Source organism: Cricetulus griseus, chromosome 9 (assembly GCF_003668045.3).
Source record: "Cricetulus griseus strain 17A/GY chromosome 9, alternate assembly CriGri-PICRH-1.0, whole genome shotgun sequence".
Lineage (NCBI taxonomy): Eukaryota > Metazoa > Chordata > Mammalia > Rodentia > Cricetidae > Cricetulus > Cricetulus griseus.
In genome coordinates, this window is record NC_048602.1 from 19,826,678 (window position 1) to 19,841,907 (window position 15,230).

The window sequence follows — 15,230 nt, forward strand, 5'->3', positions numbered from 1 at the left end:
TACAAAAAGTTCTAGGATTGAAGGTGTACACCCGCACAACTGTTCAAACCTGTGGCGATATTTTGTTTGTGCGCTAACAAAAAATGCTTGCCTGAAGATCATAGTGTAGTTAGTCATAAAGGCCAAGGAGTTGTAGCACACACCTTTAATCCCAGCCCGTGGAATGAGGAAACAGAATTAAAGGCCACCCTCCTCTACCTAAGATTTAATCAGAGTAAAAGAGAGAGAGAGCGCATACCTTTAATCCAGTACCTAGGAGTTACACACCTTTAATCCCAGCACTTGGGAGGTGGAGACAGGAAGTAACTGGGCTGGGTAGACAGAGGTATATAAGGCAGGAACAGACACCAGTTCAGCCCACTCAGTCTGAGGACTCCTAGAAACTGGGTCTTCCTTTTGGCCTGAGGATTCAGTAGAGGTAAGTAGTCTCAATACAGGTTGGCTTTTTTACTTCTCTCATTTTTCAGTATTTACCCTGATATCTGACTCTGGATTCATTAAGATGAATTAGAACTCTGAGGAAAAACATGTGTTTGATTTTGTGGTCTGTTGACACCCAGTGGTGTGACTGTGTACTTGTCAGAGGAGAAGGGTTAAGGCTTGCAGCCTGCTTAGATGGCTTGTCCAGAGAATGGATTCAGCAGAGTAGCAAGAGTCTGCTTTCTGTGGATGAGAATAGTTTAGATGCAGGACCCCTTGCTCCCCTGAATGTTTCTTGGGAAATTATTTGTTAAGTGTATTTCCTTTTGGCAGATTTTCCTCAAATTTGGTCCATGATAAATTCAATAATTCATTTTGTGTGCGTCTGTGATCCCAATAATACAGTACCATTTCTGCTCCTGAGGTTGACTCAGAAATAATTGGAAGTGGCATTCAAGTTACACTAAATGGAAAAGTTTTCTCTGTATTTTCAGTATTATGACGAGGCATGACAACAGGAGAATTACTTGTAGAATCCAGTATGTTTATCTACTTGAATACAGTTCTTCCTTAACAGTATGGGTGCTTTCTGAATGATCTCTTTATCACCTTGGGGACAACTAATCCCCCAGATCTGCTCACCTGTGAAGCCAAATGCATGCCCCTGGAATGTGGAGAAGGAAGAGACAGTAGCTAAATATCCAGTGGGACATGAATTCACTTTTGCCACATTCTGTTTCACTGGAAATAATTCTATAGACTTCCACTAAGAAAGATCTCAGAATTACCATTGTATAGCTATGAGAATACTTTCTACTTAGAATTGGTACTTGGAGGCAAATCAATTTTATATGAATATTCATGCACAGTGGTTTTAGGTTCTCCTCCAAGATCTATCCTTCTCTATCCCAAAAAATAGGCTAGGTTTCCAGTACCAGACATGACTTTCCCCTGGATGAGAACACCTTAAATCCAATTAGAATCTGATTGTTACCATCAATGTATGTGTTGTGCTCCTACACCCTTGGTGTTATGATCGTGTAGTGTAGATCATTGTTATGACTCAGAATTTTCATAGCTGGGTAGGACTTTTGGCTCCCTCCTTTAAAAGCTTGCAGGTTCCCTTATGGTACCATGAAGGATAGTCCTCAGGGAGGAGGTTTTAAAATCCGGTCCATGTCAAGTCTCCTGGTTGTGACTGAAACACATGGCTTCTTCAACAGTAGGGGCTCAAGGTCTACCTATGGGAGTCAAGCGTGGACAACCACAGTAGACTGTACTGTTTGGAAATCTCAAGGACAGGATTGACCAATTGATGACAAAGCAGGCTGCTGTGTGTGCTTGTGAGAAAATACATGGCTCTTGAGACGAGCCTCAAGAAGTAAGACAGGAAATTATCATTTATACACTAACTGTATAGGCTTACAGAGACTTGAGTGCATTATAGGCATATTTGTAGATAATGGATAGAATCCTTAAGACCTTTTCAGACATCCTTACTGTTATTTTATTCTCTCTCCTTCTGTGTTTATGGCTGTCCCTTCTCCATTAATCCTGTTTGTGCACGCTCTCCGTCTCTCCGTCTCTCCGTCTCTCCGTCTCTCCGTCTCTCCGTCTCTCCGTCTCTCCGTCTCTCCGTCTCTCCGTCTCTCCGTCTCTCCGTCTCTCCGTCTCTCCGTCTCTCCGTCTCTCCGTCTCCCCGTCTCTCCCGTCTCCCCGTCTCCCCGTCTCCCCGTCTCCCCTCTCCGTCTCTCTCACACACACACACCTGTATTCTATTTACCCCTTTTTAGATCATTATTTCCTCTTTATTTTTCTATTACCCATTATTCTCCTACTTTCCACAGGATTTTCCTTTTACTTGTCTGGTTTTTCCAGGTAATCCTGCTTGTGGACTCACATCTGAAGATTTGGAGCTAGGAACTTCCTATTCAAGAGAACATGCAACATATTTCTTTGTGGATCTCAATCAATTTAATCTCTTTAGGGCCATCCACTTAGCTACAAAGCTCATTTTTTCAACTTTCTTCACATCTGACTAGTATTACATAGTGACACATATTAACACATTCTCACTACCCATTCAGCCAGTTCAGGGACATTTAGGTTGTTTCCATTTTGTAGCTATTGGGAATTGTTCAACAATGAATATGGCTGAACAAGTATCTGTGGAGAAGGATGCTGAGTCCTTTGAGAATACGCCAAGGAATATAAAAGCAGGGGCAACATGCAGGAATTATTTAAGCTCCGTATTTATTTGTGAGAGTATTCACTATCTGGATTACCATGGGGGCTAGGTTTTTGATCATGGCATTTTAATTCACTGTGTTTTTCTTCTTGATGGTGTTGCTGGTTGGAGTTTTGGCAGTATTTTTCTTCCTTCCATGTGAAAATTATTGGTTTGCTGTCTTGCCCTTGGATGATAACTTCCCAGTTCTCTGGGATTTACTATTATTCACATGAAATTTAAAATTTCCCAGAGTCTCATGGATAAATCCTGATTCTCCTGTGTAAATTTTGCCTCTAATTTTTGTCTGCAAACCTGCTTTAGTGAAATCAATTATGGTAACTTGAGACTAACTTGAATTGCACATATGTCTCCATCAATTTTAACATTTTAACTCTCTAAGTAATAATATGGTTAATACTGATTATGTCTTCAAACTTTAAATGTCTTGCCATGCTTTCCTTTATTTGGAATCGTTTTCTGAACACCTGGTTGTATTCATTTTCCTGGATATTTTCATATGACATGACATTTTTTCTAAAAGCTTTCAACATTAATATTTTTGTTTCATTTTGACCCCTTATATGAAACGACAGCGAGTCATCTGTATATTCATTTTTCCTGAAAGAGAAACTCAAATAAGACAAACAAAAAGAAATGGCTGAATCTCCAGTAAGCGTATCTAAGGTGAGTGGTTATGTCCACTTTTCTAGAAAGGTTGGATATGTGTTCAGATTTTGCAAGCATTTAGCTTTCTGTCATTGTTTATATTTTAAATGTTATTATGAGAAACATAGACACATATTCACACAGTATGAACAAATATCTTGTAACAGGACTTCCTTCAAATTTATAATTCTTCAGATATGAAATATTCTTCCACTTTCTGAAGTTTTTGGGATTTTTAAAGATTTTATTTATTATGTATACAATATTCTGCCTCTATTTATATTATCACACCAGAAGAGGGCACCAACTCATAATGAATAGTTGTGAGCCACCATGTGATTTCTGGGAATTGAACTCAGGACCCAAGGAAGAGCAGTCAGTGCTCTTAAACTCTGAGCCATCGCTCCAGCCCCCTTTCTGAAGTTTTTCTAGGTCAAAGTAGGATGATTCCTATTTTTATTAGGAAAATTTTAGATTATATCTAATGTTATTGATGTGGAATATTCTATCTGCTTTGTAGTGGCTCAAATGGCTTATAAAAGTAAACCCATCAATTAGCTGTTCTTATATGTTAATGATAGTACTGATAGCATGCATTGTTGTTACATACAGTGTTACTATGGGAAAAGTGAAAATGCCTTGCCTAAGAGCACAACTATGAATTCTAACTTCTTTATCTACCACTTTGTTCTTTAATGGAATGGAACTGGACCCATAGTTCAGACATATAAGCTGAGCCTGTTAGAATACAACCATGTAAGGCAGATACACACAGGGTTCATGGAGTGTCAATGTTTTAACATGATCCACAGGTGCAGCCATGAAAGCCCAATTACTCATCATGAATTTTCCTTCTGATACAAGTATACTGTGATCCTGTGGGGCATAAACACAGCATCGATAACAATAGCTAACAATGTCCAGACCTTAAATTTGTGTGGTTTTCTGCATATCAACTGTGAGCTTGTGTCAAATGTTTTCACATACTTAGAAAATCCCTTTTATCCCTGGGGAGCTGATGGGGAGTGCAATTGGAGGGGGGCCAGTGGGAGGCATTGGAAGATGGGAGGGAGAGAGAACTGAGATTGACATGTAAAATAAGATCTTTTCATATTAAAAAAAAAGAAAAACCCTTGTAGAATGTGACTATATTAAAAAGATCATTTTGAGTAATCAGTCTTCATCAACCATATACCTAATTTCCTCAAGTCTAATTATAATCTGGAAAGCACTCTATCTTTGAGTTCATGGTCAAGCAATGTTTTTGTTTCAGGATCTGTTGACATTCAGAGATGTGTCTGTGGACTTCACCAAGGAGGAGTGGCAATGCCTGGACTCTGATCAGAGGGCTTTGTACATTGATGTGATGCTGGAGAATTGCAACAACCTGATCTTTGTAGGTAAGACATTTTGCTGTTATAATTCCTAAATAATCCATTGTAGATATTGGAACAGCAGGAGACAAGGAAAATTTTGGTACTAGGAAGGAATGTTTACATCGAATTTGATTTTCTTCCATTTTCAAAGTTAGAGCTGTCATACTTCCCTCATTTTGGGTTCATGATGCATTCAAAGACTTTAACCTTCAGAATTTAAACCTTCATGTTCATAACTGTACCTGACATGGTTTTGAGAAAAACTAAAGATGTGTAAACACAATTTTCTAAATTTGGTGAAGATTCTGACTGGAAAAGTAATAGGAAATCATTCTTAGATTCCTCTACTTTGTGTTCTCTCCATTTGCTGAGCAAAATATAGTGATAGATGTCAGTATTCTTTCTAAAAGTTGTACCATGGGTCATGAGCTGCCTCACAGCACACATGGATTCCTACATGCAGGGTAGCCCTGGTCAATTCCAGGAGCAAATGATATTACCCTGGAATGTGGAGAATAGAGAGGAGGGTGGGGTAGGGGATGAGCAAGACAACAGTGGTGGCTTCTTGTGAAAGAGAAAGCAAGAGTTGACAATATTTTTATGATATTTCTTTGCACTGGAAAGGATGCCTGATCATTTTACTTAGTATAGCATCCTGGTACCAGGAGGCATCCTGCCTCTTGTAACTATTAAGACATGTGTCTATTGCCACCAGAGTTATGGTGGCAATACTACTACAAAATGCAATTTGGTTTGACTATCCTGACATCTGAATAGAATAATTTTATAAATTATGAACCTCAGATGGGTCCTTGAAGTAGGATTATTTTTTAAATGTCTTCCTTGATATCTGTATTTATATTCCACCCTACATTTTCTTCCCAGTGGAAAACAAACAGACCTGCCTTCTGGGAAATATTCTCAGGATTTGGTGTACAGGCAAGACTTGAGAATAACCCTAGGAGGAAAGTTAGGAGAAACAGCATTGTGTGGAGCTCAGACAATGGCAAATAAATACAATCGTTAGTTGTCCATGGCAGTACTGCCTCAAATGATCTGAGCCTATGGTGTCTGGCAGAATACTGCCTTTTCTTCTATTCCTTTGTAAGAAACCAATGTGTTTTCTGGATTAAAGACATCATTCTGATGCTTTTCATTAAGACTTTAATCTTCAAAGGTATTGGGTCTTTTGAACAGTACTCCTCATTTCCTAACACTTAATAAGTATAAATACAGTGAGCTGGAATTGAAGTAAACCATTCTTTCTCAATATCTGATTTAAAGTAATCAGTCAGTGATCTAAATTCCAAAGTGACTTATGGATTCCTCAATTTCCTGATCCATCTTGTACCATTAGACATTTTCAATTAAGATGAGATATCTATTGAATTTCACAGACCCTTGAAGGCTGTCAGACTAGTTTTTCAGAATATATTCAATTACAGTGAAAGAAAAACTGTCTGTGTAGTTGCTTGTTGACATATTTTGAGAGAGAATATAGAGAGATAGTTACTTATCAAATGTTGAATCTTAGAACAAGCAAACTTAATATGACCATATTCATTTTCCAGAGAACTATTACAGGTCTGATCCTGTCCATCAACGTGTGAGGATACAAAAGAAGTCTTGTCAGTGCAGTGAGCTTGGCAAAGTACTTCATGACCCCTCCACACGTGCATTTAATAGAACATGTGAAAATACAGAAAACTCTAATAACTACAGATACAGAAATCACGGGAATTCATCTACTGACTCACCAAACCAAGATGGACATGAAAGCATGCACTCTGAAGAAGAGCCTTGCAATTCTAAAGACCATGGGAAATCTTTAATGATTTTTTCCAACATTACTCAAGATCAGACAATCTGCACTGCAAAGAAAGTGCACAGGCAGGGAGAAAGGTCATTCCAGTGTGGGATATGCAAGAAAAGCTTCGGGAATGCCTCAAGACTCACTGTCCATCAGAGAATTCATACAGGAGAGAAGCCTTACAAATGTAAGGACTGTGACAAATCATTTAGTCTGAAGTCAACACTTATAAGGCATCAGAGAACTCATACTGGAGAGAAACCCTACAAGTGTACCACCTGTGACAAATTCTTTACCCAGTGCTCAAGTCTGAAAACACATAAAAGACTTCATACTGGGGAGAAACCTTATAAATGTAGGGAATGCGACACATCCTTTACTGCCAAAAATACCCTTACACAGCATCAGAGAATTCATACTGGAGAGAAGCCTTACAAATGTAAACAATGTGACAAATCCTTTACTGAGAAAGCAACACTCATAAGGCATCAGGGAATTCATAATAGAGAGAAACTTTATAAATGCGGAGAATGTGGTATACCTTTCACCTCTTGCCAACATCTTCGAGATCATCAGAAAATTCATGATGGAGAAAAACCGTACAAATGTGGAGAATGCAACAAATCTTTTAGTAAAAGCATATATCTTAGTAAACATCAGAAAATCCATACTGGAGTGAAGTCTCACAAATGTGATGAATGTGACATGGCCTTTCTTCAGAGGTCATATCTTAAAAGACATCAGATAGCCCACACTGGAGAGAAACCATACAAATGTGTGCAATGTGACAAATCCTTTGCCTACATGAAAACTCTTAGATCCCATCAGAAAATCCATACTAGAGAGAACCCTTAAAATTTCTGGTATGTGAAAACTCATTTGCCTACACGGAAAATCTTAGAACACTTCAAGAGTTCACACTGCAGAGAGACATTACAAAAGTAAGGAATGTGACAAATATTTTCCTAGTTGCTCATATCTTAGAGCACATCAGAAAAGTCATACTGGAGAGAAATGTCACAAGTGCTAAGGCTTTGGCATATCTTATATCCACCTGTCATTTGTTAGAAGATATCAGAGAGTTCCTACTGCCCCGGAAAATAGAAACACCATTGTAAATCATGGGACATAACATTTATATGGTATTCTCAATGTACTAATCTCAAATATACACAGTTAAATCATAAAGAAATTGTGAAAGTCTTTCATGTAATTTTAATCTTATTAAAATATATACAAGTAAACTTCTGCAATGGTAACTGTTTTGATTATTTTTATGTGTATGTGTGTTTTTTCTACAAGAATTTCAGTCCCATGATGGTATCCCAGCTATCAGTCTGGGGAGCAAGAGTTCCCCAGTGTTCATGTCAGCTGTTTCTGTGGTTTCTAAACAGTGATTTCTAAGACTGTCAGGACTACATATATCCTGTCTCCATTAATAGTAATAATAACAATCATAATAATGCCAAAATACACTAACAAAAATGTGACAAAACCTTTACTTCTGAATTACATCATAAAACTCCTATTTCTGAAAGATCACATCAATGTATACTATATATAATCTCTATGTCTTATTATTCATTAGAAATTATAGCCAGCCAATGCAATCACTTTGAAAAGCCCGTTACCTACTGCTCAAATTACAGACATAAAACCAAATGCAACACAAAAGAAAAAAAAGTTCTCCAATCAGGTCTCATTGATTGTTCACTTTCAAACTTTTCATAGGAGAATTAAAACTTAAATTAGAAAGAAGGCGAGAAAGAGTAAAGAGAGAAGCTTTCCAACAATCCCAAAATATGACCAAGTTGTTACAGAGATTCCCCAACAAATGTCAGCTCAGCTGAAAATGAAGAAACATTTTCAATGAACTGTCATTTCTGAACGCCATTCAGAGGCTTGTTATGGATGTTTGCATTTGAACTACCATACATTTTTGAAGGGTAAAAAGAAACAAAACACTTGCTGTTTTCAGTTAATCATGATCTGGATGCTATCTAGAAATAAAACCTTCCATAAAAGAATATAAAGGCACTTTCAACAACAGAAAGACTAATATGACACCAACAGAATCTAGGGATTCTACACGAACGAAACATGAATGTCCACATACAGATGAAGAAGAAAATGAAATTAAAAACAACTTTATGGTTTTTAAGTGTGTGTGTGTGTTCCATATGCGTGGATATGTGCAGGGGCCAGAATAAAGCATCAGATTCTCTGGATCGGGAGTTACAGGTGGTGTGAGCTATCTGATTTGGGTGCTGGGAACTAAACTTGGACTTCTTGGCTAGTAGTGCAGACTCAACTGCTAAGCCATCTCTCCAGAACCTAGGAATGCTAATTTAATCTTGATTTTCTTGATAGCAAATGCAGCAGAGAATCTTCCTCAGGTTTCTTCGTCACTGGATTTTTCTACTTCAATTTTTTGTTTATTCTTATTTTTAATTGTCTGTTATTTTTGTTTTATAGAATCTCTTTTTGTGTCTTGATATGTCCCACATCAGATATGCATAAGATAAACATATTCTCCAACCCTGTGGGTCATGGTTATGCTCTCTTAATGCTATACTTTGACAAATTAGAAAATGTTAACCTTAAAAAAAAAACTTTATGAAGGTAATAGAGACCCTTGAAGAGGAATGTGAAAACCCCTTAAAGAACAAAACATGCAAGTAATAAACAAAACTCTTACAGAAGGCAAGAGAAGCCAAGAAAAAACAAACAGTTGAAGGAAAAAATTGAAACAGCTGAAAATGGAAATATAGACAAAAAGAAAACACAGACTGGTGGAATTCTGGAAATAAAAAAGGTGGGTAAAAGATCAGGAGCTACAGATGCGAGCATAACCAACAGAATACAAGAGATGAAGAGAGAATCTCAGGAATTGAAGATATATGAGAGATAATAGATTCATTGATCAAAGAAAATCTCAAGTCCAACAAATCCACAACAGAAAATACCCAGGATATGTGGGACACCATGAAAAGAACAAACCTAAGAATAATAGGCATAGAAGAAGGAAAAGAAACACAGCTCAAAGGTGAAGAAAACATACAAGAAAATTTTCCCAACGTGCCATTGAAAGCACAAGAAACTTACAGAACTCCAAATAGACTGTACCACAAAAAAGTCCTGTCACCACACAATAATCAAAACATCAAACATACAGAATAAACAAAGAACATTAAGAATAGCAAAAGAAAAAGCCAAGTAACATATGAAGGCAGACATATCATAATTACAACTGAATTCTCAATGTGAACTCTGAAAACCAGAAGGTCCAGGATTATGTTGTATAAACACTAAGAGACAATGGATAGACTACTATACTCAGCAAAGCTATCAATCTTTGTAGATGGAGAAAACAAGATATTCCACCACAAAAACAGATTTAAACAATACATATCCACAAATCCAGCCCTAAAGAAAGTACTGGGAAGAAAACACCAACCCAAGGAATTTAACTACAATCAGAAAAACATAGGCAATGAATAATCCCATTTTACCGAAAGCCAAGAGAGGTATGGGGAATCAACACATAATACCACCAACAACAGGAATCACTAAAGAAAGAAATTAAAGACTTGCTAGAATTCAATGAAAATGAAGACACAACATACCCAAACCTATGGGACACTTTGAAAGCAGTGCTAAGAGGCTAAGAGGAAAGCTCATAGCACTAGGTGCCCACATGAAGAAACTGGAGAACAGTCACACTAGAGAATTAATAGCATACCAGAAAGCTCTAGAGCAAAAAGAAGCAAACTCAGCCAAGAGGAGTAAATGCCAGGAAATAATCAAATTGAGGCCTGAAATCAATGAAGTAGAAACAAAGAAAACAATGCAAAGAATCAATGAAACAAAGAGTTGATTCTTCGAGAAAATCAACAATATAGACAGACCTTTATCCAAAATAACCAAAAGGCAGAGAAAACATGCAAATTAACAAAATCAGAAATGTGAAAGGGGATATAACAATGGACACTGAGGAAATCCAGGGAATCAAATGGTCATACTTCAAAAACATGTATTCCACAAAACTGGAAACTTTAAAGGAAATGGGCAATTGTCTGGATAAATGTCACTTACCAAATTTAAATGAAGAACAGATAGGTAATCTAAATAGACCTATAACCCCTAATGAAGTAGAAGCAGTCATCAAAAGTTGGGACCAAAAAAAGCCCATGGCCAGATGGTTTCAGTATAGAATTCTACCAGAAATTCATAGAAGTTCTAATACCAATACTCCTCAAATTGTTCCACACAGTAAAAGCAGAAGGGTCACTGACAAACTCTTTTTACAAGACTACAATTACTCTGGTACCCAAACCACACAAAGACTCAAGAGAACTACGGACCAATCTCCCTCATGAACATTGATGAAAAAATACTCAATAAAATGCTGGCAAATCAAAGGTAGGGGACAAGCAGTAAGGGCTTTTATATTTTATACCTCATGTGCATGGAGAGAATATGTGAGTGGACAGTGACAGTGACTCTGAGTCACTGAAGGTGGATCTGGAAAGTGGATGCTTCTTGATTTACCAATAGTAACACCTTCAATTCAAACCTAGGCATGGGCATTAGACCAAACCTCCACCTCACAGAGAGACAGGGCAAAAGGAGAGGGAGATTGTTTCAGTGATCCATTTGTTTTCAATGGCTTCCTGTATGGAACTGTACATCCCTTTCCAATTCTCAAAAATAACCACCCAACAATTCAATTGATTTTCACTAGCAAAACATAGATGCTCCTTGTACATCTAGAGAAATGATGAGGCTTGTTTTCAGGGGTTTTTTGTAGTCCTTACTGGAACCTTAAGCAGTCCTGAACAAACAGCAAGAGAGTAGTCAGAGGGAGGCTCTTGAGAGTCAACAATTCTAAAACCAGGATTCTTGTCAAGGAGTTGGAGCCAGGCACTCCAGGAAAGATGATTTCCATGGGATGAGGTTGCAGCCATCACTGCCTGCTTTAAGATGGTCTTTGCTTCTGAGGACAGCATTCATAGGATATGATACTTTGATTTTTCCACTGCAATTCCTTCCTTCCACCAACAGATTTTAGCAACATACTGCTCCGAAAACAAGAGGGAAAAAGGATACTCACTGATGGGGAATGTACTTCTGTGTGCGTTCATCTTATTGATTGTTGAATAAAGTACTGTTTGGCCAAAGAGGCAGCAATGAGTTAGACTGGACTAGGAGTCAAGGAGGATTCTGGGAAATGTAGTAAAGAAGTGGTGATCCAGGCAGGACGTGACATAGCAGAGAGACTCATATTTAAGCAAGGACAAGCAGGAAGTGGTTCCTTTTCCCCTTTGCTCTTCATCCAGCTCTCTGCTCGAAGCCACTATGTGATCCCGGGGATGAGGACGCCAAAAGAAGGTGTCTGATAAGATAAGTCTTATAAAATATAAATATAAATATAAATAGATTTTTGATAATTAAGACTGAGCTGAGCTAGCAGATGAGAAATCCTAGTCATTGGCCAAGCAGCATTTGTACCAAAAAAAAAAAAATGCTGGCAAATCAAATCCAAGAACACATCAAAAAAATCATATGATACGATCAAGTATGATTCATCCCAGATGCACCTATGCTTCAACATACGAGATTCTGGAAGTGTAATCCACCATATAAACAAACTGGAAAAAGACAACCACATTTTCATCTCATTCCATGCTGAAAAATCCTTCAACAAAATCCAACACCTCTTCATGATGAAGGTCTTGGGGAGGTCAGGGATTACAGGAACACATTTCAACATAATAAAATCCGTATATAGCAAACCAACAGTCAACATCAAACTACAAGTGATTCCTCTAAATTGAGGAACAAGACAAGGCCATCCACTCTCTCCAGATCTATCCAATATTGTACTTGTATTTTTACCTAGAGCGATAAGACAACAAAAAGAGATCAAGGGAATACAAATTGAAAAGGAATTAGTCAAACTTTCACCATTTGCAGACGATATGATGGTTTACATAAGTGACCTGAAAAAAATTTACCAGGGAACTCCTACAGCTGATAAACACCTTCAGCAAAGTGGCAGGATACAAGATTAACTCAAATAAATTATTAGCCCTACTATATACAGAGATAAATGGGCTGAGAAAGAAATCAGAGAAACATCACCCTTTACAATAGCAACAAACAACATAAAATATCTTGGGGTAACACTAACCAAACAAGTAAAAGACCTGTATAGCAAGAACTTAGAGTCCTTAAAGAAAGAAATTTTAAAAAGATAACAGAAAATGGAAAGATCTCCCATGCTCTTGGATAGGTAGAATTAACATAGTAAAAATGACAATCTTGCCAAAGCAATCTACAGATTCAATGCAATCCCCATCAAAATCCCAACACAATTCTTCACAGACCTTGAAAGAACAATTCTCAACTTTATATGGAAAAACAAAAGACCTCGGATAGCCAAAACAACCCTGTACTATAAAGAAACTTCCAGAGGCATCACCATCCCTAACTTCAAGCTCTATTACAGAGCTATAGTCCTGAAAACAGCTTGGCATTGGCACAAAAATAGACAGGATGACCAATGGAATTGAATTGAAAACCCTGATATTAACCCACACACCTACAAACACCTGATTTTTGACAAAGATGTTAAAGTTATACAATGGAAAAAAGAAAGCATCTTCAATAAATGGTGCTGGCATAACTGTGTGCTGGCATGTAGAAGACTGCAGATAGATCCATATCTATCACCATGAACAAAACTAAATCCAAATGGATTAAAGACCTCAACATAAATCCAGCCACACTGAACCTCTTAGTAGAGAAAGCGAGAGGTACCCTCAAAAGAATTGGTACAGGAGACTGATTCCTGAACATAACACCAGTAGCACAGACACTGAGATCCACAATTAATAAATGGGAACTTGAAACTGAGAAGCTTCTGTAAGGCAAAATACATAGTCAGCAAGACAAAACAGCAGCCCACAGAATGGGAAAAGATCTTCACCAACCCCACATCTGGCAAAGGACTGGTTCCAAAATATACAATGAACTCAAGAAGCTAGCCACCAAGACACCAAACTATCCAGTTAAAAAGTGGGGTACAGCCGGGCATTGGTGGTGCACACCTTTAATCCCAGCACTAGGGAGGCAAAGGAAGGCAGTTCTCTGTGAGTTCAAGGCCAGCCTGGTCTCCAGAGAGAGTGCCAGGATAGGCTCCAAAGCTACACAGAGAAACCCTGTATCGAAAAAAACAAAAAGCAAAAAAAATAAAAAAAGTGTGGTACAAACTAAATAGAGAATTCCCAATAAAGGAATCTAAAATGGATGAAAGACACTTACCTGAGAGAGTGCTCAACATCCTTAGCTGTCAGGGAAATGCAACTCAAAACAACTCTAAGATACCATCTTACACCGGCCAGAATGGCTAAAATCAAAAACACCAATGACAGTCTATGCTAGAGAGGATGTGGAGAAAGAAGTACACTCCTCCATTGCTGGTGGGTGTGCAACCTTGTACAACCACTGTGGAAATCAGTATGGAGGTTTATCAGGAAAATGGGAATCGGTCTACCTCAAGATCCAGCAGTTCCACTCTTAGGCATATACCCAAAGAATGCACGTTCATACAACAAGGACATCTGTTCAACTATGTTCATGGCAGCATTTTTTGTAATAGCCAGAACCTCAAAGCAACTTAGATGCCCCTCAACAGAAGAATATATGGAGAAAATGCGGTACATTTGCAAAATGGAGTACTACTCAGTGGAAAAAAACAATGGAATCTTGAAATTTGCTGGCAAATGGATGGAACTGGAAGAGACCATCCTGAGAGAGGTAACCAAATGGCAGAAAGACAAGCATGATATGTACTCACTCATATATGGATATTAGGCATAGAGCAAAGGACTACCATCCTTCAATCCACACCACCAGAGAAACTAGGAAACAAGGAGGACCCCCAAGAGAAAAACACGTGGTCCCCAGGGAAGGGAAAAGGGGCAAGAACCCCTGAGCAAGTTGGGAGCACAGGGGCAGACAGGAAGAAGGTAGGAAAAAGATAAGGGGAGAAGAGGAGGGAGGAGAACAAGAGGGATCAGAAGACTGAGGCAGGGGAGGAATAGAGGAGAGCAAGAAACGAGACACCTTAATAGAGGGAGCCAGTATAGGTTTAAAGAGATGTGTGGGACCAGAGAGATGTTCAGAGATCCACTAAGATTCCCCCAACTAACAATCTAAGCAGGAGTGGAGATGCCCTTTGATGTCCTTCCCCGATAATAAGATTGATGATTACCTCGGTCGCCATCCTACAGCCTTCATCAAGTAGCTGATCAAAGCAGAAGCAGACATCCACAGCTGAGCACTGAGCCATACTCCTGGAATCCAGTTGTAGATAGGGAGGAGGGATGAGCAAAGGAGACAAGACTGTACTGGAGAAACCCACACCAACAATTGACCTGACCTAGTGAGAGCACAGAGACTCCTAATGGGAACCAGCATTGGACCAAACCAAGCCCTCTGAATGTGGGTGCCATCTGGGAGACCTGTGCAGCCTATGGGCCTCGAACAGTGAAGCCAGTGTTTATCCCTAGAGCACAAATTGACTTTGGGAGCCCTATGGAGGGATACTAGTGCAGTCCAGATACAGGAAGGAAGGCCTAGGCCCTCCCCCAAATGATGTGATGGACTTTGAGAGCCCCCCCCCCCCGTGGAGGGCCTCACTATCCTTGGGGAGTATCCTTAG